The following is a 9,596-nucleotide window of genomic DNA, read 5'->3' as shown; positions in this document are numbered from 1 at the left end:
ACAGGAGCTGTGGGGGGGGGGCGGGGTGTTCTGAGCCCCAGCTGGTGCTCAAAGCGCAACACAGACACTGGTGGAAAGTCACTCAGCCCTCCGAGGGTACAGTGTGGCAGGTGCCAGGATGGTCACATCTCTTTGCCGGTCCCAGCGTGTCTTTCCCTGAGGCTGACCCTAGGAGCGGGGCCCTGAGGGTTGCCCCAGGCTATGCTGACATCACTTCTCCGGGGCTCTGCAGTTAAGGGAGGGGACAGGTTGGTAGTTAGAAACATGGCCCAAGGGGATACCTCAGGCAAAAAAGAGTCTGATATGGCCCTGGCCTGCAGGTGACCTCCACTGCCTGACACCTTCAACCCTACCCCTGCTTTTGGACCTCTGAGGCTCCGAGTGTGCCCGTGTGTGCCCGTGTGTGTGTGTGTGTGTGTGTGTGTGTGTGTGTGTGTGCCCGTGTGTGTGTGTGTGTGTGTGTGTGTGTGTGTGTGTGAGTAACTAGGACATGAGAAAGCTTTCACTGTGCAAGCAGTGTGAGCCAAGGGACCTAACAAGTCAGGCAGCTGACCAGGGGAGGAGGGAAGGGTTTTTTACCCCTGGGACTTTCTAAATAAAACCTTTTGTCATTCGACACAGGAATGTGTGTCTGTCCACTCACAAGCAGGTCCTGCCATAGGCTAGTGACACCTCTGCAGATCCGTTCCTTCAGTGGGAACAGACTGAAGACCAGGAACAGCACCAGACAGGGATGCCAAGCTGCAAGGGAGATCAGTTTGCCTAGCTGTCCTTTTGGGAGTCCACACACAGCCCAGGGTGCTGAGTGACAGGCTGAGTGATACCCAGTAATACCCAGTCGCTAGTAATACCCAGGGATCTCTGAAGAGCAGGTACCCTCTTGGAGACAGCCATCAAGGTGGCTGCCTTAGGAAGCTGCAGATGAGGGATGTGGTCAGAGCCACATGCTGTGCTTTGGGATTTGAACAGAGCCACCACACTGCGCTTTGGGACATGGGCAGAGCCACCATGCCATGCTTTGGGATAATGACGGGGCCATGATGACATTGTGCTGCTGGAAGTCCCTTCCCCACAAAAGGAGCAGCATATGGACGGACGGCATCGTACCAGGAATCAGAAGCTACTGGATGAGGCTGAGGGACCTAAATACACAGGCTCGGGAGAGTTAAGAGACAAGCCAGGGACTGGCTGAGACCCTGGGAGAGAACAGCACCCTTTCTGCAGTCTAAGGCCATGGGACCTTAGGGAACAGTTGGTGGGAGCTGCCGTAGACTCGGTCAGAGCCTCATCTGGGGCAAACACATGGAAGAGTCCCAGCTTCCCTCAAGAGCCTGTTCCAGGGCCTCCTGCTTGTCTATCCCACCAACCCCACAGAAAACCGGTCAACATGGAGCCTGAAGAAACTGTGCTTCCTGGGGCCAGACATCCTCGGCTGCTGGGTAGACCAGGCCTGCCAGTCTCAAGCTGCCGGGACAGCACCAGAGCAGTTCTCTGCTGTGTGCTACCCACTCCATGGATGGCCCCTGCAGCCTGAGGTCTGACCACCTACTCTCCAGGGGTCTCTCTGGCCTCTAGGTCCCAACTGGGAGCTGAACTGGGGTTGCAGATTACATAGTCTCTTCCAGAGCTTGGCACTCAGCTCCAGCTGGGACAAGAGAGCAAGGATGGGTGAGGCTGGACCTTCAGGAACCATCTAAGCCCCAGAAGCCGAGAAAGCAGCAGGCAGGTTCCAAGAGCTGTTGTGGGTACAGAATCTTGTAGCTGGAATTGTGCATACTACGAGGATGTGTCCACCAGGGCTGGGTAACTAGCCCGAGTATCAACCTAAGCCAGTGACTTGAAACTTAAGGCTTTGAGAGATTAAAAGAAATAATGTGGAGTGAGTGTGTGTGTGTGTGTGTGTGTGTGTGTGAGAGAGAGAGAGAGAGAGAGAGAGAGAGAGAGAGAGAGAGAGAGAGAGAGAGATAGGCTGTCTATAGAGGTTAGAAGTGTTGTCTCCTGAAGCTGAAGTTACAGATGGTTGTGAGCCTCCTGGCTTGGGTGCTGGGTATTGAACTCAGGTCCTCTGGGAGAGCAGTACTCATTCCTAACTGGTGGCTGTCTCACTAGCCTCCAAGGGATGGTTTTTTGTTTGTTTTTGTTTTTGTTTTGTTTGTTTGTTTTTTGAGATTGAGGCCAGACCCATAAGCACTGGAGAACTTGCAACAGGCCACTCACAATCTTTGTCAGAGACGAGGTGGCCTGGAGGCTCTCCGGTCGCAGTCAGCCACACCTCTTGGGAAGGCTTTCCGGGGTCCATGAAGTGCCCCCATGCTTACCTTGGAATTTCCTATCCAGATCGCTGAGATGCTTAAGGTAGGGATTTGCCTGCCCTACCCTGTTCTGCCACTCCTCAGGCTGCTGGCAGGCAGGCACTGGGCACTGATGATATTTCAGACAAAAGCAGCAAGGGAGAGCAGGAGGGAGGGGCCACATCCAGAGGGAGGGGCCACTAAGATTAGAGAGGGAGAAGCCTATGACTGTCCGAGGGCCCCTTGATTATTCCTGTGATGTTGGGACTGATTGTGTGTATACTAGGGAGCCTGCTGAATCATGGACAGGGTTTGAGGTCCTCTGGGCACTGTCCCTGCAGACCCCTGAAGGTAGACTGAGAATCCCCTTTCAAGTCCCGCAGCCTGTGTCCCTGCCCCTGGCTCTGTACTACTCTGCTCCCCGTCATGGATCCTGTCACCCTTCAAGGAAGTGGCAGATGCTGCACCCCAGGGTGGGATACAGGAAGCAGGAGGAGGTGTGGTGGGGGGATGGGAGGCAATGTGGTGAGGGGCTTATGCACTGTATCTGTCTCTTTCGCAGGACGCCTTTACCTGGCTCCTTCATTCCTAGCCTCCTGTTCCTGGTGTTATTTTTAAAGTTTCACATTGTAAACGTTTGTGCTTTATTTGTTTATTCGCTGGAATTACCGGTGCACTTATGCATTCAATATTTAAAAGGTAAGCGCGTGCCATACGGAGGCTCCTGTCCCCTCCCCCAGGGACCAGACTCCCTCCCTGGAGGCAGCCTGCTTTGCCAACGACTTCCCCTCCAAGGTGTCTGCGGAGAAGAACAAACACAGGCATGGGAAAGCAAGCAGAACCTTACGCTCTTCCCTTTAACGCAGAGAGCAGCGGCCTTCTATCATTGGGATCTCCATGTCAGTTTCCTACCAGAATCTAGTTAATATCAAAGTCCAGAGAGGTTAACACTTGGTCTAGAGTCACACAGCTTGGTGGCAGGATGCCCAGCCATCACAGAACACCTGTGATATGGCCTAGCAGAAAGAGGCAAGGGAGAGACAAAAGGGATGGCTGGGGTTGGGGTTGGGGTCGGGGTGGGAAGGCAACAGAGGACGGGTAGGCTCTCATCTACTCTCTGCTTGGGAGTGGGGCACCAGGCTGAGCACACACCTGCCCTGCCCTGTCCCTGATCAGGTTCTGCTGCAGGCCATTGGAGCTGGCAGGGGTCATCTGGAAAATGGTGCATAGTGGGGCAGGCAGTATCAAGATATGTAACTGGAGAGGTGGTGTAACACACACATGCATACATGCACGCATGCACACGCACGCGTACTGTGAAAATTCTGTCTGCTGTGTTCCACTGGGTTCTGGGAGTTGACTCCTAACCCTGCTTCACTGCGGCTTGAGGCTGCAGCTTTTGAGTGCTGGGCTCTGGACTCACTACCTAGAGCATGGTCTGGCAGAGTCGCTGCAGATTTGGATCCCTGCAGGGCTCTCTCTCCTCCTCCCCCTCAGCCTCCCCCTCCCCTCTGTGAGTTGGGCAGGAGCAGGAGAGCCTGGTTAGGTTGGAGGTGAAGTGTTTGCGAGGGACTGATCTCTGCCGATGGCAATGGTCACCCAGCCCAGGTCACTGGCCTCAGCAGGGGCCCAATCAGTAGCTGCTGTGGTTGATGCTGGTTACACGTCATGCCATCCGGCCTGGCTGGAGATTCTGGAGCCTGTGTGCAACCTTGGAGAGACCACTAGGAATTGCCAGCTCCCTCTCCATTTCCTGGTACCCACACTATATAAAATGAGAAGGATTTCTGAACGCCTGGCTCCAGGGATCCTCCTGCCTCGTCCTCTGGAATAGCTGGACTAGAGCGCAAGCCATTGCAGCTGATGGTTCTCTCTGATCACCAGCTTCTCTGAAAATGTCTAGAAAGGGAGTAACGGTTAGCCGCCATCTGATCCGATCCTCTGATTTGCTATGTGACCTTGGGATGTACGGTCACCCTCTCTGGGTCCATACTCACTCGCGCCAACCTAACTGCTTATCAGTGTCCTGCCCACTCCTGACCCCTCCTCACACACAGTGTGAGTCAGCACTCCCCACCCCCACCCCAGAGACCCTCCGCATCCAGAAGCTGTACCTGAGAAGCCTGGACCCAGGGACAACTGGCTACTGCCTCAGGGTTCGGTTTCTGCCTCTGGCAGGGCCTGGGACCAGGCCTCCATTCTGCTGGGTCCCTTAGCCATCTTTACTCTTGGAGGCTGAAATGATTCTGGCTATGTAGCCTAGGCTGGTCTGGAACTCAAGGCAATCCTCCTGCATCATCATCATCATCATCATCGTCCTGAATGCTAGGGTAATCTCAAACAGCTTCCCTGGTCTTTCAAATGTTTCTCCCACACTCCCAAGAGCCAGGGGATCCTGCTGTAGGCAGGGGAGTGGTAGAGGCGTGGGGGAAGGGGATGGAAGGGTGTGTGTGTGTGTGTGTGTGTGTGTGTGTGTGTGTGTGTGTGTGTGTCTGTCTGTCTGTCTGTGCGTGCACGGGCTGAGCTGCCTCCTCCTCAGTCTCCAGGGGCTTGTGTTCCACCCTGGCTCCCGAGGAGGAAGGGTTTGGGAGAGGAACTGATTGAAATATACTTTTCATTTCGGGAGGGGGAAAAAATTAAAGTCTCCAATTTGAGAGTGTGGCGGCAATTAGTGTTTAATCATGAGAGATTCTAGAATGTGGAAAAGTGCCCTGGCTGGGGAGGGCACCTGGCCCCAGGCTGATTACAGACTGGCTTCCTGTTACCTTGCCAGCCCCCCCCCCCCCACACACACACAAAGACGAAAATATATTCGGGGCATCCGTTTGTTTTCTGAAGGAGTGAAACAGCTTGTGGGAAGGTGGTGCCAGGGCCCTGTTGCTCCATCTTGTTCTGGGGGAGCCCGTGAGGAAGAAACGGCCACCATCTCCCTTAGGGGTTGGCTTTGAAGCCTCTCACTCCGGGTCCCAACCCTTTCCCTGCCTCTTACTTACCGGCCATGTGGCCATGGGAAACCCACAAGTCTCTGTGCCAGCTTCGCATCTAAGAGGAGGAGAACCCAGGGGGTGGCTGCACTGCGCTCTGCAGATGTACCTCCGGCAGTACCTGGATCATAGTAGCTCCACACTGAGGGAGAGAGGAAGGCGGGATGGGCCCATGAGCTCTGCTGAGCGGGGCTTGGGCTGTTGTGCCAGATGGTTGTCTGGCCACACATTCTGGATGTTTCAGAAAAAGCTGGAGTCTGGGAGCAGGACTTCTAGGCCAGAGGCAACAGCTTAACCCATGGGTGGCAAGACATCTCTGCAGTTCTCTGTGAGTCCGGCTAGCCTCTTCCTTCCTTCCTTCCTTCCTTCCTTCCTTCCTTCCTTCCTTCCTTCCTTCCTCCCTCCCTCCCTCCCTCCCTCCCTCCCTCCCTCAGCACTTGGAACCCACTCAAGTCCCTCCTGTCACCTCTGTTGCTGCAGTACATTGGCAACAACCACATAGACTTAGGGTGGCATCGGACCCCTAGCTAGCTGTGTCTAGGAGTCCTGCTGGGGAATCTCTAGATGAGACCTGCCACTCCCTATGTTCCCGTCTGGTTGCAAATACTAGTAACAGCAAGCTGGGCGCCTTGCGGGGAGGGTCAGCTCCCAGGAAGAGTTTTGGGTTCTGAGTCGGGGAGTCAGGGCCTCACGTCCACGGAGTATAATATACCATACCAGATATTGTTCTAAGTTTTCCCTGCCCTTGGGTTGGCTTCTCATTACTCATCTGGGAGGCAGACACAATCACCCCCATTTAACAGTCTGAGAAACTCGGACTGGGCTGGGCTGGGCTGACACGGAGCCAGGGCTCTGTCCAGCTCTGGCCGGCCCGCACTGCAGGAGCCAGAGGCTGCAGCTGCGTGGGTGGGCAGGAGGGAGCAGACCCACAGGCTTGGCTAATGGCCCTTGGTAAGGCTGTCATGAATGGGAACAGGAAGTGCTAGGTTCAAGTTCTGATCTGGTGGGAAGGCAGAGTTCCTCTGTCTCTCCTCTTTCCCTGCCTGCATCTCTCATCCAGTGGAAGAGAGAGAGACTCAGAGATGAGGCTCAGAGGGTTTAGACCTACATCGTCACAGACTCTGGGGCTGTGCCTCTGCTTTCTCTTCTGCCCAATGGGCTCAGGATCACCTCCCTTCAGCCCCTGTTCTAAGCACCAAAGGGTAAGGCTATCACGCCATGTAGATCTCAACCTTCCTAACGATATGATCCTTAATACAGTTCCTCATGTTATGGTGACCCTCAACCATAAAATTATTTTTGTTACTACTTCGTAACTGCAGTGTTGCTGCTGTTATGAATCGTCATGCAAATATCTGCTATGCAGATGGTCTCAGGCAACCCCGTGAAAGGATCGGTCAGCCTCCAAAGGGCTTGCTTCCGACTGGTTGAGAACCACAGCTATAATGTAAGGCGTAAGCCTGGTAAAATCTGATGAGAGGGGACTACTTGGGAGGCTCAGTTCCCCCAAGATAACACCTAGTCTTTGGGGGGGAGTGTCTCAAGAGACTGGGGGATGCAGGCTGATGATCGAAATTCTATCAAGAGCCCCCATCCTTCCCTTCTTGTGCCTTCCCCAACAGTTCTAAGTGAGGGACATTCACAGCCAGGCCCGAGTAGGTGGGTAGGTGGCGCTGGCTTAGCCAAGAAGTGCCCGTCTCTGATTCGTGGCTGGTTTCCATGGCAACCGATTGATTGCCCCAGCTGCAGACTCAAGGAGAATGAGCTTTCTCCCAAGCTGGGCTGCCTGGGAGGCCACCACAGCAGTGGTACCCATGCGTCCTCAACGGGGTCACCTCAGCTCAGCTCAAGAGCCATTAACTGACACCTGGCACATGCAAATGCGATGATGTAACAGGAGGAGGGCCCTAGTGTGTGTGAAGCACCTACTATGTGCAGCTAGAGTCCTAGGGCCTGGAACTGAACCTGGCCCAGCCACATCCCAAGCCTGGGAGCTTAGCCACTAGGCCCAGAGGCTAGCACGGTGACACTCTGGGGAGTAGCACAGTTAGTCCCACCAGGACAGAAGAGCAGTAGCATGGGTCTCTGAGGGAGACCCATAGAGTGATGGATGAATCAGAGTGTGACTTGGCTGAGAATATGGTCGGGTAAGAGAGGAGGGGATCAGGTGGGGTGCAGGGAAGGTGACCAGCAGGACTCTTGAGTTTGCCCTCACACTATAGTCAAAGGACCAGTAAGCACAGCAGGCTGGTATCTGATTTGTCAGCTTCTAGTCCTTCTGGCCACACCTGCTTTCTTAACAACCCCTGTCCTCAGCCCTGCTTCCTGTCCAGGTCTGGATGTGGGCTTTCAGGGTTTCCTCTGCCCAGGCCTGCTGAATGTCTAGCCTCTAGCTGGTGTGGAAGGCTCCCAGGTACTGATGGCAGCTCCTCCCCTTTTTATGTTCTTGCATCCCCTCTGATTCTTCAACCCCTAAAACTCCCTAAAACTGCTCTGTTCCGGGGTGCCCCTCTTTCCTTCCTTGCCCTTGGAGGCAGTTTTACAGTAAGCCTGGCCCTAATCCTAACCTGTATCATTTGGCGTGGTTCTCGTCCCAGTCTTGCCCTCTGACCTGCCTTCTGCCTCTTCATTTTCAACCTCTGCCTCATCTCTGGTCCCCAGATGGGCTCTTTAGGCCTGGCCTCATTGACATTCTTCCCACGGCAGCCTTAGTCGCATGCTAGCTGCAGGAGCTGTTCCGGTGAAGGAGCAAGACAGAGAGGCTGGGCTGAGGGCTGGGCTGGGGCTGGGGACAGTGCTCTGGGGTGTTGCTCTGAGCTTCAGTCTGGGGTCTAAGCAGGACAGGTCAGGCCAGATCTGGCCAGACTGCAAATCATGTTTGCTACTGCAGACCCAGAACGTCAAACCTCAACTGGTTAAACCCAGCAGCTAAGGAGGCCTTTTGATCTTCTTTTAGGAGGTGAGGCCCATCCCCAGAAAGACAGCTGGCAGGATCCACCCAGCATGGCATTCAGGTCCCAGATTCCCATACTCTGCTGAGGTCCTTGGGGCTGTGGAGCAGTTTGTTCTTGCTTCAATTGCTCCTGGGTTCTTGGAGTGCTGGGGAGCCTCTACAAATACAAATGGACTTAAAAGTGGAGTTGGGTCCAACAGTATTAATTGCTTATCCTTCTCCTTCTCTTCCTCCTCCTCTTCCTCTCTTCTTTTCTTCCTCTTCCTCCTCTTCCTCCTCTTCCTCCTCTTCCTCCTCCTCCTCTTCTTCTTTTCTTCCTCTTCTACTTCCTCTTCTTCCTCCTCTCCTCCCCTCCCCCACCTCTTCCTCCACCTCCTTTCCCTCCTCTTCCTCCTCCTCTTCCTACTCTTCTACTTCCTCTTCTTCCTCTTCCTCTTCCTCCTCTCCCCCTCCTCTTCCTCCTCATCCTCCTCTCCCCCTCCTTTTCATCCTCCTTTTCTTCTTCTACTTGTCCTCCTCCTCTTTCTTTTTTTTGAGGCAGGATGGCATTATGTAGCCCAGGCTGGCTTCCGAGTCACAACTATCTTTCTGCCTCAGCTCCTGGATGCTGCATTACAGGTATTCATCACCCAATCTGGCTCTCATTTTTTACATATTTAGCTAAGTCTGGTCCACGCTTTTGCTGGGACTGAAGGTTCAGAAATACCAATCCAAGTCCTGGTGCTCCCTGGGCTAACAGGAGTACCAGGAGACACTCATGAATATTCATAAAGGCAACAGGAGATGCTCATGCATATTTATAAGGGCAGCAAGATCTCATCAGGGCAGCCAAGGTGGGGGTGGGGGGACAGATCTATAGAGGTGTCCTAGACTTGGGGCTTTCTATGATCCTGACTTGAGGGGCCAAGCAGAGAATGTGGAGTCACACTGGGCTGGGCCTAAAGAAGAGAATTCCTGACTATGCACTGATGTCAGAAGAGAAGGCTACAGTGGGTAGCCAGGGTGCAATCCTCAGCATCCCATAACCACAGGCAAATGCCTCTAATTCCAACTCTAGGCAGGTGGAGGCAGGAGGCTGAGAAGTTCAAAGTCATCCTTGGCTACAGAGCGAGTTTGAGGTCAGCCTGGGTTACATGGGACCCTGTTCCACCAAAGCAATTACAGCAAAACCAAACAACAACAACAACAGCAACAAACCCCAACCCTCAAACAACCACCAGCAGCAGCACAGCCAGCCAGGCTTCCCGTAACCAAGCCATCCAGGAAATGTGTGATCTCGGGGCTGGAGACGAAGCTAGGCTTGGGCATAGACTGGGTTCGTCATGATAGAGGCTAAGCTAGAGAGCAGGGATGGAGAGAGCAGGTAGA

General features: G+C 54.0%; 1 long non-coding RNA gene across 1 annotated transcript; it reads left to right on the top strand.

Annotated features, from left to right (window-relative positions):
• Positions 1-2,032: 2,032 nt before the first annotated feature.
• Positions 2,033-2,925, top strand: LOC110309982. The gene is made up of 2 exons (XR_002379783.2): positions 2,033-2,355; positions 2,854-2,925. It is a non-coding gene; the product is annotated as an uncharacterized LOC110309982 (long non-coding RNA).
• The last annotated feature ends 6,671 nt before the right edge of the window (positions 2,926-9,596 follow it).

Source organism: Mus caroli, chromosome 15, assembly GCF_900094665.2.
Source record: "Mus caroli chromosome 15, CAROLI_EIJ_v1.1, whole genome shotgun sequence".
NCBI lineage: Eukaryota > Metazoa > Chordata > Mammalia > Rodentia > Muridae > Mus > Mus caroli.
This window is presented reverse-complemented; position numbering and strand designations above follow the sequence as displayed.